General features: G+C 41.5%; 1 protein-coding gene across 5 annotated transcripts in view; it reads left to right on the top strand.

The window, feature by feature from the left end:
- Positions 1-24,747, top strand: part of HYCC2 (hyccin PI4KA lipid kinase complex subunit 2) — a 77,287-nt gene that overhangs the window by 125 nt on the left and 52,415 nt on the right. For 3 of the 5 annotated variants that reach the window (XM_075934292.1, XM_075934293.1, XM_075934289.1), the window contains exons 1-3: positions 28-158; positions 1,721-1,765; positions 22,736-22,847. The gene's annotated coding sequence lies outside the window, so the exon portion shown is untranslated. Of the gene's footprint in view, positions 1-17; positions 159-1,720; positions 1,766-22,735; positions 22,848-24,747 lie in introns of those variants that run through there. The other 2 variants (XM_075934291.1, XM_075934290.1) reach the window with 2 other exon arrangements.

Genomic DNA, 24,747 nt, shown 5'->3' with positions numbered 1-24,747 from the left:
GGAGTAGCCAATGAGCGCGGCGCTTGTTGGGGGCCGGGGCGCCCAATGGGCGGGTGCGTTGTTGCGCTGCGGGGCTGGCCGCAGAGGAGGCAGGGGCCGCGGGCATGCGGGGTGGGCGCTGCGCGTCTCGCCGTAGCGGTCCGGCGGGGCCGGCAGGGGTGAGATCCTGGTTCCCGGGGGCGCGGCGGTTCGTTCCCCGCCGCGGGGGACGGGACGGGCGGGGACACGGGCTGGCGCAGCGCCCCGGCTCCCCATTGTCCTGCCAGGTGGGGGAGCGGCTGCGGGGCCGCGCGCAGCTCCATCCCCGCTCGCGGGGACCTGCTCCCAGGCGCCCGGGGACCCGCTTCTCCTCCCCGGAGCCCTCCCGGGGTGGCCTTCGGGGACCGCTTCCCCCGCCTCGCGGGGACCTGCTCCCCTCCCGCCCGTGGGCCCCCGACCTGCTCCCCTCCCGCCCGTGGCCCCCCGCCCTGCTCCCCTCCCGCCCGTGGGCCCCCGACCTGCTCCCCTCCCGCCCGTGGGCCCCCGCCCTGCTCCCCTCACTCCCGTGGCCCCCGCCCTGCTCCCCTCCCGCCCGTGGCCCCCCGCCCTGCTCCCCTCCCGCCCGTGGGCCCCCGACCTGCTCCCCTCCCGCCCGTGGCCCCCCGCCCTGCTCCCCTCACTCCCGTGGCCCCCCGACCTGCTCCCCTCACTCCCGTGGCCCCCCGACCTGCTCCCCTCACTCCCGTGGCCCCCCGACCTGCTCCCCTCCCGCCCGTGGCCCCCCGACCTGCTCCCCTCCCTCCCGTGGCCCCCCGACCTGCTCCCCTCCCGCCCGTGCCCCCCCGACCTGCTCCCCTCCCTCCCGTGGCCCCCCGACCTGCTCCCCTCCCTCCCGTGGCCCCCCGACCTGCTCCCCTCCCTCCCGTGGCCCCCCGACCTGCTCCCCTCCCGCCCGTGGCCCCCCGACCTGCTCCCCTCCCGCCCGTGGCCCCCCGACCTGCTCCCCTCCCGCCCGTGGCCCCCCGACCTGCTCCCCTCCCGCCCGTGGCCCCCCGACCTGCTCCCCTCCCGCCCGTGCCCCCCCGACCTGCTCCCCTCACTCCCGTGGCCCCCCGACCTGCTCCCCTCACTCCCGTGGCCCCCCGACCTGCTCCCCTCACTCCCGTGCCCCCCCGACCTGCTCCCCTCCCTCCCGTGGCCCCCCGGACCTGCTCCCCTCCCTCCCGTGGCCCCCCGGACCTGCTCCCCTCCCTCCCGTGGCCCCCCGACCTGCTCCCCGCGGTACGTCGTGACCACCTGCCCTGGAGCGCTCCCCACTGACATCCCTGTCCCCAAAAGAGAGGGGTTGGACTCGGGAATCCTGCCCGCTCCCACGAAACGCAGCGAAGAGTTGTAAGGAAAGCATAGCGTTTGGCCGGGCAAGTATACTAGCTTAATGAAAGAGACATTTCGGTATCTACGGGTTACATAACCTCGCTGCTATAGGCACATACATTTTGGCGCACTCCTACAGAAAGAGCGACACAGAGTGGGGAAACTCTGTACCCTACAGATACCGAAGGAATTACCCTCATACATACCGTCTGTATACATACTCTATCTATCTATCTATCTATCTATCTAGAGAGAAATGTATGGTAATTGTGCTGGTTCTGGAATACGGAGAGAGCACATAGGTTTTCTTAAGCAATATATTTGATTGATAGCATACTGAGAGCCAATAAAATATTTGTTTTCTCAGGAAGAGTGGAAGCATATTGTGAAAATCTGAAATACACAATAAAAGGTAAGTGAAAGTTTGGTTTTTTGGGGGTAGGGGTTCTTCTAATGTAATTACTGTTTTATTCCTTTGGTTGACTGCCACTTGGGGATGTGTGAAGAGAATGATTAATATGAACTGTAGTAAGAAGACTTATGGTGACCTTTGTGTGCCATTTTTAAGAGTTAATTGTATTTGCATGTGGTTAGTGCAAATTGTTTTTCTTTTCATGATTTCTTCATGAAGTCCTTGCTTCTCTTTGTTCTGATATGTGAAGTAACTGGTAGAGAGTATTAAATTGAAGATTTTACTATCACATCATCCTTTGGCAGCATACATATGTAGAAATTTACCGCATTTTGCTTTGTATGGGCATAAACCTGGATCTATAGCATGATACTCACCAATTTTAAAAGGGGTTTACTTAGAATCTTCTGTTAATATGTACCTATTTTAAGTTATTTTTGAATTTCACACTTGCTTTTTTTATTAAGATGCTTAAGTATATGATGGTGACTGACTTTTCTTTTTTTTTTTAAAGTAGGAATGCCAATTTTCTTATTGTGAAACTGTTCTGGGTAGAAAGTCAGCAGATTAATTTAAACTGCCTCTACCTGGTTTCAATGATTAATAGATGAGATCTGTCTGATCCAGGGCAGACCCTTCTGTTCTGTGGATGCAGTGTCAAAGCAATAGGTGGCAAATATGTTTGTTTTCTTTGGTTGGGGTTTTCACACCTTGGAAAATGAAGGCTTTGAGCTCATAAAGAGAGGTTTGTTTATTTACCTCTGAAATGTTTCCCTACCTGTTGTGGCTAGTGGATGTATTTGGGGACTTGTCTGAAGTTCATTACTTCAGAGGATTGTTGCTTCCCTCAGGGAGGAAAGTTGCAGGTAATCTTTAAATATACTGTATTCCAGCCTTGTTTCTAATCTTATCAGTATGATGCTGTTGCAAAAACAGCAAACATCATTCTGGGATGCCTTAACAGCACTATTGTAAGCAAGACACAAGAAGTAATTCTCCTTCTCTACTCTTATTAGGCCTCAAGTAGTATATTGTGTCCAGCTCTTGGTACTACAGTTCACAGGAAAGATGTGGAGAAATTGGAAAGGGGTCCAGAAAAGAGCAACAAAAATGATTTAAAGGTCTAGAAAACATGAAATAATTGGATTTGTTTAGCTTGGAAAAGAATGAGCGGGGACTTGATAACAGCTTTCAAATACCTAAAAGGGCGTTACAAGGAGGAGGGAGGAAAAATTATTCTCCTTAACCTGTGATGATGGGATAAGAAGCAATGGGCTTAAATTGCTTGTGGCAAGGGAAGTTGAGGTTGGACATTAGGACAAACTTCCTAACTGTCAGTGTGGTTAAACACTGGAATAAGTTGCCTAGGGAGGTTGTAGAATCTTCAACACTGGAGATATTTACGAGCAGGTTAGATAGATGATGTCTATCAAAGATGAACTAGATCCATGATGTCCAACTTGCTAGCCGCGTGTGGCTATTTGGCTAGTTGAGTATGGCTGGTTCGCAGAACTGGTTGGATACCATGCATCTAGATGGTACTTGGTCTTGACGTGAGGGCAGGGGACTGGACTTGATGACCCCTCAAGGTTCCTTCCAGTTCTAGTATTCTGTGAGGGAAATGATGCACTTCTGATTTCTTGGAACTTTCTTGATTCTGCATTCATGAGTTATTGCATGTTTAAGGAAATATTAACTTCTGAATTGTATCAATTGTTGAAGTGTTTCTTGTGTGCTATTAAAAATAGTTATAAAAGAGTGATAATCACATTCTCACACTTTTTCTGAAAACAAAATGGTTTATTAAAACCCATTAAAATAGATAGCTGGTTAAATGAATAAAATTATATTGTTTAGCTCGTTAACCACCACACTGTGGGTGGGGTCCTGTTGGTCAGAGCACCATGCCATCGGCGGGGGCTTCTCCAGCCTGCATGGCCATGGTTAGCTGGCTGGGCTGGTTAAGTAGTTACCGAGTAAGCAGGCTAATAAGGTTATTGGATAATTGGTAAACTGGTTAACCACTTACTTCCCTAAAAGGTACAAGAACATGTAGATTTAGGATTCTGAATTTGAAAAATAATTTAGCAGTTTTTAAATATAAAGCTATTGTTTGTTGGCAGAGAGATTGGAATTAGAGAGAACACTAGGGATATAAAAATACTTAACAAGCATTTTTCTTATTAATGGAATCTTGGCTTGGTTTCTAGGCTTCAAATATAAGATTCTGTGTGGCAGAACAGCACTTTGTTATAGGTATGCTGTTGTTAGCCAGCATAACCGTATCATATGACATTCTTTCCTGAATAGAACTGTACTATTCAGCGTGGAATAGTGAAGCGAAAATGTAGAAATCTTAAGAAGAGCCCAGGCATAATAATCCAACATAATTTATATACTTTATTCTAAAACATGCTCTGAATTATCTACCACAACAAAAGGTTAACAATTTATTAAAAAATTCTTGTGGTGCCAGCAGTATTCTTCCACCAACTGTGTCAGACTGAATGCATTTGAATGCAATATTTTTTTTTCTGTTCAGTGAGAGCAGACAGAGAAATGCTGTCTTTGGCATGCTACTGTCTCTTATAAAATATTGTGTACAATTATGGTACTTAATAAGCAATAATAAATATGCACCCAGAAAGACACACGTGCCCAAGAAATGAGGTGGCCAATTTTAAACTCATATACAATATCACATTCTTTGCTTTATGCCCATCTTTTGTACTCAGGCCCCATGTACTCTGCACAACACTTGAACTGAATTTCATCCCAATGTCAGTTTAGTCTCTTGACACAAAATAGCCTTAATTCCTAATCCCCAACCCCATACTCTAAAAGTCTCTGATTTATATTTGGAAATACTAATAGATTTAAAATTCACCAACAATTATTTTCATAAAGGGTTTTCTTTTTGGATTCTTTATTTTTGGTCACAAAATGAATTTAATAGGTAGCATGTTTAAAACAAGCCAAAGAAAGTTTTTCTTCATGCAGCACACAGTCAACCTGTGGAACTCCTTGCCAGAGGATGTTGGGAAGACTAGGACTTTAACAGGGTTCAAATAAATTCATGGTGGTTAAGTCCATAAATGGCTATTAGCCAAGATGGGTAGGAATGGTATCCCTAGCCTCTGTTCGTCTGGAAATGGATGATAGGAGAGGGATCACATGATCATTACCTATTGTGTTCGCTCCCTCTGGAGCATCTGGCATTGGCCACTGTTGGCAGACAGGATAGCGGGCTAGATGGACCTTTGGTCTGACCCAGTATGGCTGTTCTTATCTGAAGAAGTGGATTGTGCCCATGAAAGTTCATGATATATATATATAGTTACTGTCTAAGGTGCTACAGGACTGCTTGTTCTTTCTATAAAGATAGTAAATATATCACAGTTTTACAGATCTGAAATTCAGATATAGAGGTGTTAAGTGTTTTGCTCAAGATCATATGTTATTTCTATTGCCTACATTTCCGATAAACTAAGGGGTGAAGTCTTGACTGCACTGAAGTTAATGATTCTTTTTACTATTGACTTCATTGATGTTGGTATTTCACAGAAGGATGTTAGTGTATAGTTGTGTAAACAATTAATAAGCCTGGTCTTATCTCTGAATCCAAATGACTACATGCATTCCCTCTCCCCTTGCTACCTCTGTATCAGAGGCAGCAAGGGAGGGGAAGGTGGGAGCCAGTGCCCATGGGAGTCGGGTCCCCTGCAGTCAGAGGTTGCTGCTGCCGCCTCTGATAGAGGCAGCAGTGTGTTGGCTACCAACCCTGCCCCTAGGGACCATTGAATAATTGTGTAACCGCTAAGATATAGCATGGTTACACGATTATTAAATTAATCTATCTAATATCCCTAGTCTCCACGCTCCTGTTCTAACCACCAAATCTATTACCTTGCTGAAAGTAAGTGAAAGTGAACTTCGGCAGATATAAATTAGGGACGTTAAATTTAGTTTATTCAAATAATTGATTAGTCGATGGACTAGCCCTAGCTGTCACCTTCTGCCTCTGTTTATATCTGTGTAACTGCTACAACTTTTTGTCTCATCTGCTTTGACCCCTCTAACATTCTCCATTTGCCAGTTCTGTGCTGATGCTGGGGAAAGATTGAAAGACCTTTCCTGCCTTCATCTGTGAGTTTGTGTGAGGCACTCCATAACCCCTGTCCCTCCTCCACTTCCTGGGATGGCAGATCTTTTGCCAGTCCCGTTACTGTGCCCAGCTGTAGGGAATGAGATGGCAATTACAATTTTTAAAACAATTTATGGCAAGCTGGAAATAAATATGCAAGATGGTGCATTGTATACCAGCAGGTCAGTGAACCTAGGCATCAAAGCACTGGCTGGGAATACTGCCCTTCCTTAGGCTTTCAAATGGAAGAAGTAGAATGGGGTGTATTTATGTGCACATAGTTGTAATGGATTGGAAGTGTGTAGGCTGTCCTTGCGATATGCAATAGTTCAATGTCAACACCCAGAGCAGCTGCATTACAGAATTTCTCAAATTTATTTTTTTATTTCACTTGCTAAGACACTATTGTTCTTTGTATATATGAGAGCGGACTTTTTATGAGAAATTTTTTGGAATTTTTCTTACAACCATATATGGCATGGGTATTGAGCTGTATGTTGTGTTTGATTTTGTTTAATCGTCCTGTTTGATTTTGAATATTTTAGATCTTTGTGTTGGCTCATAAATACCATGCTTTAAATTTGTTACAGAGAAGAGTGGGAGTGTGGACTTGTCTAGTTAAGGTGGCTTCTGTACAAGCACTTGTGCTAACTGAACAAAAATGTTTTTGACTCTCTTCTATTACAAATGTGTATTATTAAAAGCTATCCTAATGTGATTATCAATGGAGTCATCAAGTGGATGTACCTTGTATTCTAGGAATTGCTCCTCAGACTGGACTTTATGCTCTCTGTGTAAGGTGATACATTTTCAGGGTTTTTAAAATTTCTTGTGAGGCTCAGATTAATTAGCCACAAGTCTGGTGTGATTCTTTTACATACTTTTACAGTTAGTATGAAAAAAATTAAGATACTGCCCATTTATCTTCTTTTTTCACTTGGAATCAAGTATTAAGATCTTAATAGTACTTGTATTATCATGACAGTCTAGGTTTAACTTTCCAGAGCATGTGTAATTGAACAAACTTTTGTTTTCAGAAGGGTGCTAGGATTTACTGGAGTAACTCCAATTACTATTTGCATAATTAACTGAATTCACGCCATTTTGTTAATTTACTTTTGTGTACTTAATTTAAAACTATAGAGTAGTTTTAAATTAACATCTTTCACTGTATCCAAATTAACTAAAGTAGAGTGAAGTCCTAAATTGTCTTGATATCTTTGCAGCATTCAAATTCCAAATCAGGTTGGGGTTCAGAGAACTATGATCAAAGTTAATATTTGGTGAATGTTTAGTAATTGAGCATTACCACAAGGGCTATGAAGGATTTTCCCCTGCCGCAACTGTATTTGACAATGTACAGTTAGTATATTTGGTTATTGTTTTCTTTTCTCTTGAACCATTGGGTACTGACCTGTGTAAAAGCTTGTCTACACTACAGAATTATATCAACTTAATTTAGGTCAACCTACAGCCAGGGCAGTTAGCGGTTGTTGTCCACACCGCACTCCTTCTGCCGGTGGTGCATGTCCTCACCTGGAGCCCTTGCACTGAGGGCAGTGGGGCATTGTGGGGCACTGACAGTAGCATAAGGCTCACAGATGATGCTCCTATCCATGCTGGGGATGACATCCAACTTGCGACTTGTGAGTTTCGCATGGTCTAATGCTGCATTAAGCTTTCAGCTAATCATCAGAAAGCATTATAATTATCTGTTATGTCCTGTTTTTGGCATGGTATCCTTGCCAACCATTCTTTACCTGCTGCTGTGGAAAAAACGTCTTCCGCACTGCTCCATGTCATCAAGCTGAAGTGCTTGACTGGAACCTTGCCTTTCTTGGCCAAAGTACATTTGTGTGGGTATGATGATTAGCTAAGCCCTTCTCACATTTACTTATCACATTATCATGAATCTAATCTGTCAAGGACTGCTATCTGATGGAATTATTCAATGGTTTTTAAACCACACTTACTGTTCTAAGATCAAGCCTCTGATTTTTGGTGAAAGGGAATATTTCAGAATTTGCTACCAGTTCAGACATAGGAAGATGCATGTGAATTTTGTGCAGTCAGAGGCACAATTCTGTTGCCATTGATGCCAGTAAGAACTTTGACAGCAACATAAGTATTTGTGTGTGGAGGGTCAGGCTCTCAATAAGCAACTCACTTTCTCCTATTAATAATCAGGAAACTAAATTTTGAATTGAGTCATAATTCTAGCAAAAGAAATTAAATCACTTCAAGGCAGTTTTCAGTTACACATTCAAAAGGGCAGGTCTGAGCAATGAGCAAATATATTTTCCTATTCAGCTTATTTTTCTGAAGTTTTTTTTAGCAGTAATTATCATTTTATTGCTCTGTCTATGGAGTGTTGAGGTGTTCTCCCTTAGCACAGTACTTCGTGTTCATATTTCTTAAGCCGCTGTACACTGGAGAAATTCATCTTCTTTGAAATCTGTTGTATCTTACAACTTTCTGTGAAATCTCTACAAGTTTTGCTATTAGTAAATGTGTGTGAATATAGCACATATGTACTCATAAGATTAATGGAAAACAACACCCTTAATTGGATAGATAAAGGACCCAGTTGGTTAATTATTTTGGGAACTTCTTAGTACTGAGCTAACATTTAATCATCAAATAAGTCACAAAAAATTGCATATTTGACTGAGTTGCAAAATGCATATATTAAAAATCTACTTTTCTCCATGAAAAGCTGTAAGAAATGGACAACTTTGCTATTAAAATATTAATTGATCAGGTTTTTTTCCCCATTCTAGAGTTAACCAGTTTCCGTTCTGTTCTAATATTGATTAACCACAGAAGAATACCTGTACACTGTGAACAATACACCTTGTGTTTAACTATTCAACAGTGAAGTTTAATAATTAAACTGGTATTAGAAGAAAAGGGGAACTGGTTTAGTTTGTCACTGGAACGTATTATTGATAGTGGCACAATTATTTTACAGCGAGGTACCAGATGCTGTCAGCTGATTAGGCCAGGAAGTAGGGATGTTAAATATCGGTGAATTGAATAGTTGAGTAACCTTATGAATTTTTTTCAGTTAGTCAACTATTCTGTAGTCCCCGGGGCCAGAGGTGGCAGCAGCACGGGGTGTCAAGCAGGAGCTAGTCCGCAAGGGGAGCCAGTTGAAAAACCAGCTCCTCTTGCGAACCAGCTGCTTGTAACTCTGTGCTTCTGCCTCTGATAAAGAGGCAGCAGTGTGGGGTGGCAGTAGCCTCTGCCTGGGAGGGGGTCTGAGATCCCAGATCCAGTGTGAACCGGCACTGAGCTGGGCTGCCTGCCCGCCCGACTCCTAATACACTTTCAATGCAGAGCCATTGCGACAGTAGGTCCCAGACGCGGTGTGAGCTGAAACTGAGCCAGGCTGCTGGTCAGCCTGCTAAAAAATGTACTAGTGGCCGGGGAGGAGGGGAGAAATGTGTGTAGTCTATAGCATTAACCTATAAGCTTTTGCTTATCGATTAATCAACTACACGATTACATCCCTACCAGGTAGTGCGAATTTTAATTTTCAGAATTTCACGGGCTTCTCATCAAGTGTGTTGATTAAAACACATAGCTCTTTTTTGAAAAACACAATGTTCTTTTGTTTTTCCCTCATAGGGTCAGATCCTGCAACTATGCATGTAACTTTATATCCAGGAGCCACCCACCTGAAGTTAGTATGGTTATTCATGAGCATAAATCTTTGCAGGATTAGGCAAATTAGTCAGTAGAGAGAAACATCTGGATATTAAATTTTAAAGCAGCTTTTTCTGGACCTCTGGTTGATTATATTTTAATCAAGCAAACATTGCACAGAGCTAATGTGATCAGGAACTCTTGGAGAATTATTATCCCCACATGGAAATTCTGATCTTTAAAATGAGGTCAGGCCAATACAATAGTTGAAACAAGAAACAGATTTTACCTCCCCATATCCCCTGAAATACATATGTAGAACAGTTGAGAAGCTGTTGTAAGAGTCGGCATTTAGATCAGTGGTGGACAGCCTGTGGTGCATGGGCTGCAAATGGCCCACTGGGGCTACACTTGCTACACATGGATTCACTGGCTGCCGTCCTTCCCTTTGCACACTGGGACACCAGACTATGCACTTCCTCCCAGTACTTTAGGAAGAGCTGTGAATTGTCTGATTTGTGCCCCATCCCCTCTTCTCTTCCTTCTTCCCAGAGCTGGAACACTGCGAATCAGTTATTTTTGCTCTGAAACTGCTGGGTAGGAGGAGCAAGTAAGTGCGGGTCTTCAGCGACCTAGTGTGAGAGAGGTGCATTGGGGAGAAAGGGAACATGTGGGGGAGGGAGACACGGGGCCACAGGTGGTACCCCAGTGAGCCATGGGCTGCTGCAGTCCACTGAGGTGAAGGAGGGCCATTCATGTGGAAACTTGGACAGATGACTAGGGAGGAGTGTAAATATATTGCCTGAGCGAGTTGGGATGTAATCAGGAAGGCCAAAGTGCAAGTTGAATTGCAGTTAGCAAGGGATGAGAAGGGTAATTAGAGGTTTCTACAGGCATGTTAGTAATAAGAGGGTGATCAGGAATGGTGTAGGGCCCTTACTGTATGAGGGAGGTAACCTAGTAACAGATAATGTGGGAAAAACTGAAGTACTCAATACTTTGCCTCTTGTCTGATCACAGACAAGATTAACTCCCACACTACTGCACTAGGCAACACAGTATGGGGAAGAGGTGGGCAGCCCACAGTGGGGGGGGGGGAGTGTTAGGGGGAAGGGTTAAAAACTATTTAGAAAAATTGGAGGTATACAAATTCCTGGGGGCAAATTACATCTGAGGGTGCTGAGGGAGTTAGCTGATGTGATTTCAGAGCCATTGGCAATTATGTTTGAAAACTCTTGGCAATCGGGAGAGATCCCAGACGATTGGAAAAAGGCAAATGTAGTGCACATCTTTAAAAAAGGGAAGAAGGACAATCTAGAGAACTAGGGGCTGGTCAGCCGTACCTCAGTCCCTGGAACAATCATGTAGGGGATTCTCCAGGAATCCATTTTGAAGCACTTGGAAGAGAGGAAAGTGATTGGGAATAGTCAACATGGTTCACCAAAGGCAAGTCATGCCTGACCAACCTGCTTGTCTTCTCATCCTTCGCACATACACCCCTCTTCCTCCCTGTGTTTGGACATGTCAAGGCATAGGCATGGCCTGACTGTGTGCCATAGCCCGGCAGCTAGCGGTTCGCGGCCCTGCAGTTGGGAACCAGTGGATTAGGGGGCTGGAGCACGTGATTTATGAGGTGAGATTTATGAGGATTTGGTCTTATTTAGTCAACAGAAGAGTAAGGGGGGATTTGATAGCAGCCTTCACTACCTGAAGGAAGGGGTTCCAAAGAGAATGGAGAGTCTATTCTCAGTAGTGACAGATAACAGAATTAGGAGCACTGGTCTCAGCTTGGATAGTAGGAAAAGTATTTCACTAGGATAGTGGTGAAGCACTGGAATGGGTTACCTAGGGAGGTGGTGGAATTTCCATCTCTTGAGGTTTGTAAGTCCTGGCTTGACAAAGATATTTTAGTTGAGATTAGTCCTGCTTTGGGCAGGGGGTTGGACTCAATGACCTCCTGAGGTGTCTTCCAACCCTAGGATTTTATTAAGTGACAGGCCTATATTGTAGCTCTAAAAGTTCAGCTCTGTTGATAACCTATGTGGGGATCAGTATGATTACAAATGGCTTTTTCTTTTATTCTTTTTCAGTTTGCTTTTTTTTTTTTTAATCTAGAAAATTACATTAAAATGAAACAGAGTCTTTAACGGTGTAACTCTAGTTCATTCCTATGGACAGAATGGCATTTATGTAATCCCATAACTGAAGGCTGTAACATACTGCCTGGGCAACCTTAAATGTGACATTTTTAATGTGTTATTGTAGCGTGGTCTGGTTGAAATAGAATAGAATCTGAAATATCCAACATTTACTTTGAAGGAAATGTAAGAAAAGACATTGAAATAGTCAGCCTCACTTAGTTAGGTTCTTCTTCAAAGAGTAGAAGCTTTTTCGCTAAAGGTTGATAAGATTCACTTCCAACATTCATCAGGTTACAGCAAAGGAACTTTCAGTTCACATTTTTGGAGAGTACTCAGGCAGATATAGAGGAATAAGTAATTTAAATTGTAAGTATCTGACCTAAATTCCAGGTTAGGTGGATTGTAGTTGGTAGCAGATTTTGCAGCCATAAATGTGTTTTGATGTTTTAATGATCTAAAATTGATAGAGTGCTTCATTTTGAAGGTGAGTTATTTCCATGATATGATAGACATTGATTTGGATCAGGAGTGAGATGGTAAGGGTGAAAAAGAGGAAAGCTGTTTAAAATAAAGAATTCATATTTCATAGAACTGTCTGTTCCTGCACACATTTTTCTTCTCTGCAGCGATGATCATGATCATTTTCATTCTCACCATAGGCTGCTGTACTCTGTTCTAGTTTATTCATTCTTTTATAAGTCTGATCCATGGTATCTTATTCTTTTTGGTTTCTGTTCCTTTTTAGCACTTGCTTAAGCTTTTGTCTGTGGTCTTGGTGCAGAGGGGTCCTCATTTTTTGGTTTGCTATAGTCAGTTTTGCTTTTTATTTGCTCATGTTAAATTTCAATCTACCTTTTCTATACTTGGATTTTTAAAGATCTAGTTTATTTCATAAGCAAAAACTATATCTTGGGTTTGGTTTAGGACAAATCTATATGACTACATAATATTTGGGAGGATATTTGTGGGGAAGTTGCAATTTGGTAAGTGTGTGGCATAAAAGTGTATATTGTGGGTATAGTTTCAGGGTTATCATCAGTCAGGAGCTGATTTATGGAATGCTGTGTCCCATGCATGTTTTAGCATTGAAAGAATTGTGTAGGAGCTGATGGGAGAGGGGGAAAGAGACTGAAATTGTGTTTAGCGTAGGATGGATTATCACACAAGAGATGATGAGAGAGAATGGTTCAGATTTGGTGTAGGATGACTACATGATGTTGTTTCTAAGGAAACTGGTACTGGAAACATGTATGAGGTGAGTGAATATCTGCTTTTACGATGCATTTTTTTCAACATTCACACAGTTTATGTTCTAATGGAATAATGTTTAATTTAATCTCTTGTGTGTTGCTGTATTAAAGATTATTCTCCCTTCTTATAGTGCCGTTTCCAGAACCTGTTCAGTAGAACATCGAAATGTATTTTTTAAATCCAGATCTGCTTCAAAGAGAATATTTTGATATTTTTTCCAGAGCGTCTTAAAACGACTGTCTTTTGTTCTTTGTATAAACTGTATAAAAATAGGAGTTCTTCTGCAGGTTGAACAAGATATCTTTCTATTTTATCTAAGTCCTTTGTCCCTGGGACAATCTGGACTCAGCTTCTCTGATAAGGTGCCCTGGTTTCTGCAACTCTCCATTGCAAATGGGAAATTCTGGAGAAACCTCAAGTAATCTTAAAATTAAGGTTTTGTTTTTTACATAAGAAAATTCATATTATAATCAATTCATTTTTGCATTTAATTTAATATGCATTTCAATTTTAGAATATTTTTGTTTTGTAGATTGCCTTACAAATTTCTAGCAATACAACAAAAATAGAAAAGTTATCTCCAAAGCATAACTTCATTTTAGTAGCTCGAGAAAGATGGAGAGCTTTGCAGCTGAGCCTTGTGACACCCAAGAAGGCAAAGGAGGTGGCTTGGGTTTTTAATATTCAGAATGAAGTAGATGAGCTTCATATCTTAGTTCCCTCTCCTTTTTGGACAAGAAGCGATTTGACTCTTTTGGCCAGAGATTGAACTCACTGGTTAAAAGCCTAGCGCCACTGGAATCAATGAGAATGTTTTCATTGATTTTCTTTGAGGGAAGCTTCCATTCATAATTTTCCCATTTCGGCACTCCTAGACAGTAACTTGCTGTCCCTGAAGTAAAAACATGGTTCTGTAGCACGGTTATTAGGGATGTCAACGTGTAGACAACCACATGATAAACCAGTAAGCCTGGGCTTATCGGCTAATCCTGTCTACTACAGTACATGCATTCCTCCCACCCCACTTGCTGCCTCTGTATCCGAAGCAGGAGGCGGGAGGCAGTACTCATTAGGCACCAGATCTCCATGAGAACTGGATCCACCTACCCTGCTCCCTTCCCCCCTCTCTCCCCTGTTGCCTCTGTTAGAGAAGCAGCAGCATGAAGGGTGATGGGGGCAGGGAGGAGCTGATAGGTGTGGGGAGCCTGCTTTTAAGTGACTCTTCACGTGTGCTGACTCTGCGAACCTGCCTGCCCCCCTTTGCCACCTCCTTCAGAAGCAGCAGGGGGAGCAGGCCAGGAACTGGTGGTACCTCCCCACATCCCGCGCTGCTGCCTATACCAGCCTTTGTCCGTGGGGAACTCGGACTCCCCTCTCCCTCCCCTAATCAGCTCATCACCTAATAAACCATTTTGTTAGGTGTATGCAGCACTTTTGTTTAAAATATATAAGCAGAGGGCGGTCAGGGCTTGCTAGACCCAGCTCAGTCCTGGCTCGTGCGGGTCAGGGACCTAACCCCGCTGTGGCTCTGCAGTTTAAATGTAGTATGAGTCAGGCTGCCTGTGCGCCCAACTTCTGCTACATTTAAGCTGCAAAAGCTCCTGGACTGTGTTGAACCGGGACTGAGTGCCTTCCCTTATCAGCTAATCGCATGGTTGATACAAATTGTATTGACTAATCGTGTAATGAATATAAATTCTATCAACTACACAATTAACCAGTGACCCGCCTCTTAACATCCTTAATATAATCATTAAAACATGATGATCTGCAACTAAATACTGCCTTTGGCAAACAGCTCCTTGCCAGACTTCTGACTTAATTTTTGTCAGTTACAATTGAATTTGGAATTCCTAGTTTTAGGTTGCTGTGCAATCATATCTGAAGATTCCCTAGCACACAACTGTAAGTCTAAACTCCACTTCATGGTTCATGAACTCAATTAACAGTCTAAGGGTACGTCTAGACTACATGCCTCTGTCGCCAGAGGCATGTAGATTAGGCATCCCAGAAGGTTTACCTGGGTGGTCGACAAATACCTTTGACGACACCCGCGCGTCCAGACTATCGCGCTGAGCCGACAAACAGCTGATCAGCTGTTTGTCGGCTCAGCGCGGCAGCCATGTAAATTTAAATGAAGCGGAGATTATTTAAATCGCCGCTTCATTTTACTATGTCGGGTAGCCTAATCTACATGCCTCTGGCGACAGAGGCATGTAGTCTAGACATACCCTAAGTTGGAATCTTTGTTTTTGAAGGTCATGTCTCTTCATGTAACTTCTCCCCTGTGTTTCACGCCATCATAACAGTCCTATATCTAAAAGAGCTGAAATGGTCATCTCTCCTTAATTGTCAGCAAGCATTTCTCTCGGATCATCAGTTGACTATTACTAAAAATGAGCTTTCTGCACTTCCAGTGCTTTTAGCTTTTGTGATTCATTTACGTTAGTAGTCTTCAGTGTGTTAATAGATAGTTCTTCTCTGTTGGGCTACCAACCTGGCTTTGGGTAGTGATTTAGGTGTTGACTGGTAGATACGATTGTAGATCTATGACAGAAAAAATTGGCAGGACTTGGAGCCATGCGATGCATATCTATGCTGTTTGGATTTTTTGTGTACACAATATTTTCATTCTGATGTAAGTTTAAATGACAGTCAAGTTCTGTAGCTATAAGAGTTGACTGGACCCTTAGCTGTATTGTTATTTCATTGTGGATGACAGAAGTTGATAGGTTCTTACAGGATTTATCAATGCAGTGTTTAGCCTGCACCTGTCAAGTGAGAGAGATCTCAATAAGCTTTATCTGAGGTCTTCGAAGAATATAGTGAACGCTGTCAGTTGTTAGGAGTGTCTTCTTTAAAGTGAGAACTTATTTCTAGCAAGCAAATGGAGGAGGATTTTATTTTGAAAAGTAGGATTTTGTGTTTTTAAACAAGGAATTACATGGGTGGAGTAGAAACAATTTTCTTCACTCGTTATCTTCGTTGTCACTGTTAATGTATTTACACATTTTCTAGTGGTAATCGTTACTGATGACTACACTTCACCAGTTCCAAAATGTATTGGTATGGTAGATGCAGTGGCAGTTATAGAATCAAGGGTTGGGGGGAGACTCGGGAGGTCAGATAGCTCTGCCTCAGCACACAGAGGGCTAGACAAAGTAAACCTTTCCTGACCGCGTTAGACCAACCTGTTTTTAAAAATCTCCAGTGATGGGCATTTAAAAAGATGTACTCATAGGGTAGCTAAGCCTCCAGAATTGAATGCCAGTCTCCTGGAATTGGCATAACCTCCCGGTGACTAGACATTTTAATAGGATTCTTTAAGGAAATGACATTGTATCATGTTGGGGGACAAATTCTCCTGGAATAGCTTCAATCAGAGTTGGAAACCTTAATTAGTGCAAATGCTCATTAGTGCTATTAAAGGTAGTTCTATTAGATGTCCTCTTTACAATGGCAATCCTGCACAGGTATGTTTGGTGAAGAGTTTGACCATATATTGTATGCTGAACTGGAGAATGTGTCAATACCCTTCTGCTATAGACAGCTGGCCGCCAAGTAATAACATCTTTTAAAAGTAGTTGTTTACCACTTTTTGGTATCTTAAAAATGTGAACGGCTTGTTGTTGGAATGGAGAACGTATTCTGGAATTAAGAATGGAATGTTCTTTGAGTATTCTGTAACTTATAAATACCTAGTATTAGATAAAATAGAATATATTTTGCTATGGCTAATGCATGGATGCTCAGGAAGCCTCAACACAGCATGTGGGGCTGTTCAGGAAGCCCCGGTGTACGTAGCTTCCCAGAGCCCCAGCCCAGTGTCAGGCTGCCCAGCGGAGCCATGGCAGCGATGGCTGCCTAGTGGGTTGGCAGAGCAGTGGGGTCAGCAGAAGGTGGGGAGCTGGCTGAGAGGCCAGCGGCTGAGCCGGGGGGGGACGGAGGGACAGTGGCAGAGGTCCATAATTGACCTCCCCTTGTCCGGTCAAATCCTTCATCCGGGATCAGTCAGGACCTAAGGGTGCCAGACCAGGGAGGACCAACCCGTATGAACTCAGACCCTGTCTAATTAATACCATTTTGTAATCTATAGAAAGTAATCCAAGAGCCTTTTAATGAGGATACCTGATAATCCTGACATTTTAAAAAATGGCTGCAAGCTATGGCTGCATTGGAAAAAGTGTGTATTTACATTTTTGTTCTACAGGTGAGATGCCAGAAGAGCATACCAACAGGCTATTTCGTCAGTCTTTGTTCTGGATAGTGCTTGTATTTGAACACATATACCCATTGTTGGCCTTATAACATATACCTTCTTAAGTATACTCTGAAAGTGTCAAAAACAAGCATCTGTACCAATGTAATCAGACAAGTATATCTGTGTGGCAGTTTTGTTGAATAAATGGGTAGATCATATAGTAGAAAAGACTAAAATAAAAAAGAATTATTCTATAAAAATGTTCTGTAAATCCATTTTTATTTTTCTTTCTTTCCTGAATGTTTAATTTTATTTAGAGCCAATGTGTGAGACATGAATGTGGATTTTTAACCAAAAGCTAAGACAATGAAGATTTTTATGTTCTCATTTAAGTCAGTAGCTTAATCCTAAAATACTAGCTTAAATGAGAACATAAAAATAATTTATTCTTTTGATTTTTTTAAATAACTAGCTTATTTTTCTGATTTTTGATTTTTCAATTTTATGAAAGTTTTATTGCTCATTTTTAGTAGTAAAAGTTGGTTCCCATACCATCACCTTTCCATAAATAAATAAATTAAATAAAACCAAAGACTCTTCTGTAAACTCTTGCCTCCAGAAATGAGCGAGAGGAAACTTGAGTTTCTATTTAAAATGTTTGTGTTTTTGGTGTATAGGTTTGCCAGATGTCCAGTTCAAAACCAGACAGTCCAGTATTTAAGCTCTATGTTTGGGAAACAAATTGAGAAAATATAAATGTCCGGTATTTTCTAAATAAGATGTAATGTAGATTGTGATGTAATGTCAAGTGTGTGCAGTTTTTTTTGTTGAAACCATCTAGCAACCCTATTGGTGTATGCTTTTCCAAAAACAATCAAATACACTCTGTTTTGGTTTTGCTTTTATGGTACATCAGTTTTAACCTAACACTGGAAAGCACAGTCTGTTACATGCCAATCTATACATTGGGTACTGTTTCTGGTACCGTCTTAAAAACATGCAGAGCGATTGTGTATTTGTTTGATGCTCCTTGTAATATAGTCATTTTGCAGGAAGCAAGATATTGCTTGTAACATTTAAATCTGGTTTAAGGTTTTTTTAAAGTTTCATAAATTGACCCATTTTTTTCAGAACTGTTAATGTTGAAGTATTCAAAAGAGTGTTTCATAAGCTGCCAAGAGGAGGTACTTAATAAACAAAAGACTCCGTTTTTATGCTGCGGGTGATGTTGTTTTTGCTGGGTGTGTGTGGGCCAAAGATTATGTGCACACACTTCGTGCAGTTGCAGTATGCTTTTTGTTACAAAGATACAGCTACAGTGTTCAGTTGACTATTCTGTTACTGTGGACTTAACTCCTGACCTCTGGCTGGCTAGTACATTTCTGAAATAAGTGAATAATTCTGCCAATGGAATACTCCATTTCTGCCTTTTGCATTAGGAGCATTAGGACCTTTCCTAAATTTGACTGAAGCTTCTGAATTGCTATGTTTCAACTACTGGGATATTTTCTTGGTATAGTAGGTTCCTTTGGATGTAAGGATAATATCTGACTTGGAGAGGGTAACTTGTTCTTCACACCCATAGTTAATGTGTTGCTATATCTCTAGTACTGCCCTTCCATTCATAGTGAGGCAGAGCTGTCGTTACATGCAGAATATACAACTGCATAAGACACCCAAAAATTTGGGGCACCACTGGGTCTTAATGTCTAATCACCTGCCTCTTCCTACCCATGTTCTGTGGTCAGGGTAGTTTTTTATTTAAATCAAATTGATTTAAATGATTTAAATCACTAATTAGGAAGACTCGTTTTAATCATGATTTTCTACATAAAAGTGTTTTCTTGCTGGTTATCATAACCTTAATACATATTCTTCACAACTCAGGGATAGATATAGATTTCGTTTTTAGAAGGTACACTCTATACATTTTTTACAGTGCTTTATTTTGAAAACTTTTCAGATTACTTTTACAGCTATAGCGGAAAATGAATGATTGGTTATTTCATTTACCAAAGGTAATCGAAGCGGATAGTTCACCTCCCAGTGACTTCATAAATATCTCCAATTCAGTTTGGAGGATTTTCTTGCCATGTTGTATTAGAAGGAGACTATCACCAGACAGACATTTAAATTGCTATTTTAGTTAAATACAACAATGTTATATATGCTGGATTTTTTTAAAGCAAACATATTTTAACAAAACAAGCATATGAATGTCTGAATTTAGTTAAACATTTGAGTCTTTTACAATAGTTTTTAACTAAAATAATTGAAATATTTTTAAACAAAATTAAATTGACTGGTCAACACGAACTTAAAATGTTGGCTTCTATTCATTGTGCTTTCTGAAACTGCACTTTTAGAGAGAGGTAGGGAATTGGCTCTGTATATACAAATTTGCAGAAGGACAATAGGGTAGAGTTCTGTTTTTTCTCACCTTTTTGTATAATTGATTTATTTAAAAACATTTTTGCTATTAACAAGCATGTTAGCTCTGGAGATACAAATGCACAGTTTAAGAACGGCAGAACTAAGCATTTCTGATGTTATCTTCTAGACTCAGCAATGAATCCCATTGGGTAGCTAGATTATTTAGGTTAATCTTTCTATACAGAAGACTTTGGGACTCCATAAGATTAGGTCCCTAATCCATGAACTATTGGAACTCATTTTCAAAACTTCTCTTAAACATTACATGAATTGGAATTTATAATTGCTATTCCATGATACATCATAGCTCAAAAATCTATCTTAATTCAAACTGTCTTTACATATTTTTTTCTCAAAAAGCATTTAATTAAAAATCAGATTTAAATTTAAAAAATCCGCTTTTTTATTTTTATTTTTTTAAACCATTGTTTTTTACCCACCCTATCTGTGGTTCGGCTTCTTCCGAAGAGGATCTAGTTAACTTAAAAGAGACCTAGCCTGCCAGACCTATTAGCAGAACTTTGAACTTGTCAAAGAGGCTTTCAAGCAATAATGAAGCCATTTAACAGGCATTTGCTAACCCCAGGTATATACTGTTGGTTTCTGAATTTACTGTGTTAGTCTACACCACCTTATTTAAAATTTGCTTTAAAATATTTCATTAGTATGTTGCTGAAGATTAAAAAGAGCAACATCTCTAAAAAAAATCATCATTCCCCTGCCCTGGGCTGCCATTGGGCATAGGGGTATTAGTTTAATTAGTACTGTGGAGGACACCATAAATCCTAACGATAGCCCTGCTATGAGGAATCTTAAAGATTAACAAGTTTATTAGAGCATAAGCTTTTGTGGGCTGCAGCTCACTTCATCAGATATGTGGATTGAAAACTTCCACTGGCATACATGCATACAAACCTAGATGGGAGTGTTACATCAGTGCTGATTAGGCTGAGTCAATCAGGGTGGATATGGCCCACTTCCAACAGTTGATTATAAGGTGAGAATACCGAAAGTGGAAAAATTACTTAATGTAATGAGCTAGCCATTCCCAGTCCCTATTCAGACCCAGTCTGATGGTGTCAAGTTTGCATTTGAAATTCAGCTCAGCAGTTTCATGCTGCATTGTTTTTGAAGCTTTTTTGCTCAAGTATGGCAACTTCCAAGGCTGTAACTGTGTGTCCACAGAGGTTAAAGTGCTTTCCTACTGTTTCCAGTCTGAAGTAATAGTTTGAAGACAGGATGGAAAGAGGAGTCCTTGTCTCTGAGTTGATAGAAAGAAATATTTTATCAGTCTTGTTTCAAAGACAGTGGTGTGTCATTTTCTGTGTGGTGAAATCCTTGTGCTGTTTTTGTGTGTCTCTTATGCAATTATATAATGAAATTATAGTGCTTTAATAACTTTAAAGGACTGCTATCCAAGAAAACCTGCAGATATTTTAGTTAAATTTAACTAGTGGCTATTTAATACAAATTATGAGAAGTGTTCATTTGGTTGTGCTCCTGCACTTGGCTTCATACAGGAAGACCCAGATGCCCATGCGCAGTCCCATTGATTTTTAGTGGGGCTCTGTATGAGCATAAGTCCCCCAACATAGGTCATATTTCAAGTCTAGAACTAAAGAATGTTTTAGTGTTTTAGAACATTATAAATCAAGGTAAGTCATTTTTTTTGGTCAGTGTACTACTTTCGTGATTAAGGTACAAACTCCAGAGAAGAAAACATTAGTTTATAATTTATTCTTTATTTTTATTTTATTTATTTAAGTAAAAAAGATTTGGGGTTATGTTCAAAAGCATCTGGCGGTCCTGCTTTGGCTTGCTGTCTGACAATAGACAAATTCATTCTAAAATGTGAAAGTTTATACAGTTCTTGGCTAGAATTAAAGGGAAAACATCCACTTGAAATACTAACATTTCTGTCTGGAGAAAATTGTACTTGGTAGAGTTACAAGTAACACATGCGATTACCTCTGCTGCCTCATAGACAGAGGGGGGCCATCTTTAAGGCATATACTGGCTCCCACCAAGCTGCTTGCAGCACGGGGTGGGGGGACATGCGGCAGCATACAGGGAGCCTATATCGGGGCAGCAGCGTGGCAGGAGAGGTTTACACATTCAGAATGTACATGTTTATGCAAATAAATGCATTTTAACATCCCTAATTTCCACAGTGGAGATTTCTTTTCAGTAATTTTGAAACTTTTAACCTTGTAGTGAATATACATCAGAACAAAATGCTTGTGATGGGAAGAAGGACCACTTTTTAAGATATGACCTTTTATGGTTTGGAACTTCCGTTTTTACATTCTGAAGAGTCATGATATTGATTGTGCTTAATGTTGCAGAAATACTAATTACCCATAAAACACACTTATTAAAAGGTATCGCTCATGAATTGTTCATCAAACTTGATTTAGTGTTTTTTCTATCTTTTGTTTTATACTACATAGGAATGTAGGCAACTAGTTGAGTAGTGACTCGACTAGTTGCTTCCCTCTCTCCTCCCCCCCACTCCTCCGCTGCCTCTATCAGAGAAAGGCAGCAAGGCGGGGAACAGAAGCCGGTGATGGGAGGAGCCGGCTTAAAAGCCCGTTCCCCCTGGCACCATTTCCGCACCTCTGCTTTTTCAGTGTATTAAGAGCCGTCAGGACAGCTGATTCCCAGCTCGTGTCCGGTCCCCCAAGCTACACCCCTACCTTTTAAATGTATTAAGAGCCTATATTAAATACTTACTCTTAAAACGCAGAGACGCAGCCTCAGGAGCTAACTCCATTTGGCTCTGTAGTCCCTCCCCCCCTTATTGATTAATCAATTAGCTGATTAAATGCAATTTAACATCCCTAATACTATAGCATCTGAACATTTATCATATAAAACCTGTTAAAAAGTCCTTAGTAAATTTTACATAATCTCCAGTTCTCTTCCTTTTTCAGGGTGAAACACTTCTTGCGGTATTTTGTTTGTTCCAATTTTTTTTTGGTGGAGAGGATGTGTGCTAGTAGAGGAGCATAACACCTTTTTAGCTCATAACTTCTGCAGTTTGTCTAATGGCGAAAAGTGAACTAAGTGAATTAAGTTTAGTTTTTGTTACAAGAGTCTATCTTTTGTCTTTCTTTTGATTATCTCAGATTTTCTATTTTCATTTTTTACAGAATTGAGGACTACTGTAAAGCTTGACAAATGCATTCCAGACTGGAACACTGCTGCATTCCTCCTCTTCCTCCTCCTCCTCCTCCTTTAGAGAATTGACTTCTTAAAACGGAGGTAAAGTTGGACATGGCACATGTGCTATAGCCAATTTTTATACCAATCACGACAAACAGAGACATGTATTTTTAGTAACTTCTCTGGTGTTTCCTATGGTATCTTTAAATAAACATATGCAGGTGTCATACAAATCAACTGCTAATGACTAGATTCCAAAATCTACTTGTGAATGACATTGTTTGATATTTTTTCTTTCAATTTAGTTGCTTTCTATTATTGATAGTATTGAATGCAGAAAGCAGTGTTACTGAAATGAGGTGTTTCTTAAACTTTAGTAAATCTACAGTTGTTGCTGTTACTACCTCTGTTTAAGTATCTCAAAAGATCTGCATGCTTAAGAAACACTTAAGATCAATCTTTGCTATGAAGAGCATATATTCTCACGGCATAATCATACAGCTGCTTAGTGCAGGGACAGGCAAGATATGGTCGGATCTGACCTGTCAAGCCTTTTAATCTGTCCTGCAGCCTGCACTGCTGGGACACTCAGGCATGAAGCAGCTCCATGCCATTCAAAGTTGCTGGATGCTCATTGTGACTCTGTGCTGCTCTCTGGGGGAAAGGGGAGAAAAGCTCTGTATGCTGCCCCTGCCCCCAGCATAATCTCGCAGCTCCTATTGGCCAGAAACCATGTGAAGCCTCCTACCTCCCCACCGCTGAATGGCGCAGAGAGCCACATGGAACAGCCGTGAGTGGTGTGGGACTGCTTGTAGGCAGGGACCCTGCCTGAAAGTCTCGCTGGGCTGCTCTCTAGGAGCTGTCTAGACAGGGGCAGTGCATGGGGACTGGACTCGATGACCTCTCGAGGTCCCTTCCAGTCCTAGTATTCTGTTATATAAGAGATGGGAAAAGGCATGACCTTACCAAACTGTCAGCCTGGCCTCACCCAGGCCCCACTCCCAGAATGCCTAATGTAGGTGTATTGGGGGTGGAGTGTTGCTATCCCGAGTGTCCACCTTTCCTATGCTCCAGGGCTGGCAAATAAAATCTGTCCATCAGTCGTACAAGGGAATGTGCAAACAAGGGACAAATGGGACATGAATAAGTGGATGGCAAAGCAAGATGGCCACATAATAGTGTTTAGCTCACTGGGTCACCTTGAGTCCACTTTTCCAGGATGATGGGTAAACAGCCTCCCCATAAAAAGCCAAAAAGTGGGGGAATGAAGGAGAAAGAAAGAGCCTGAAGCATGGGCCTGGCATAAGGCCTGTGACCTGAACCAAAATAAGCAAAAGTTATAGTATAAGTAACAAACAGGCCTTATCAAAAACAAATGTTTGCTTGAAAGTCAGTGTTCTGACCATAAACTTGGCACTAAAACTAAAAGCACATAAAATATGTAAATACATTCCACCAGGACAATACAAGGACACCCCAACTTAGCACATAATAAAATAGTTTAAATAATGATATTGTGTCTGAAAACAACAGGAATTGAACGCATAGTAGGTGGTGAATAGGAATGTTTTGGTGGAATGTACAGCGGGAGGTACTGAATGTGTCATGAATGAGTGAAATGGCATGTAAGGTGTTTATCAGAAGTTTAGGTGTCTCCATCTATAAATGTTGGGGTACTTCAATTTAACTCTTTGTCCAACCTAGGGAGCAATAGCGAAATCTATACTATTGACTGTGCCACGTCTATTGTCATGGGTACAAAAACATAGGACCTCAGAGGCCATCTGGCTTCCAATGACTATTAATGTACTTTGACAATAAACCTGACTCAGTTGCCTTCATATCTTACCCGACTCTGTGATCTTTGGGAGCTCTTGTGAAGTCTGTTACACTAGCTCTACCTGCACAGAGCTGGCGTGATATATTAAGGGAACATTATAAAAACACATGCAGACAAATGTTTATCATCACTGATGGAGCATGAGACCTGTCAGGGTTC

This window comes from Pelodiscus sinensis, chromosome 7 (assembly GCF_049634645.1).
Source record: "Pelodiscus sinensis isolate JC-2024 chromosome 7, ASM4963464v1, whole genome shotgun sequence".
Classification (NCBI taxonomy): Eukaryota; Metazoa; Chordata; order Testudines; family Trionychidae; genus Pelodiscus; species Pelodiscus sinensis.
The sequence above is the reverse complement of the archived record's forward strand: the minus strand, read 5'-3'. Positions and strand labels throughout refer to the sequence as shown.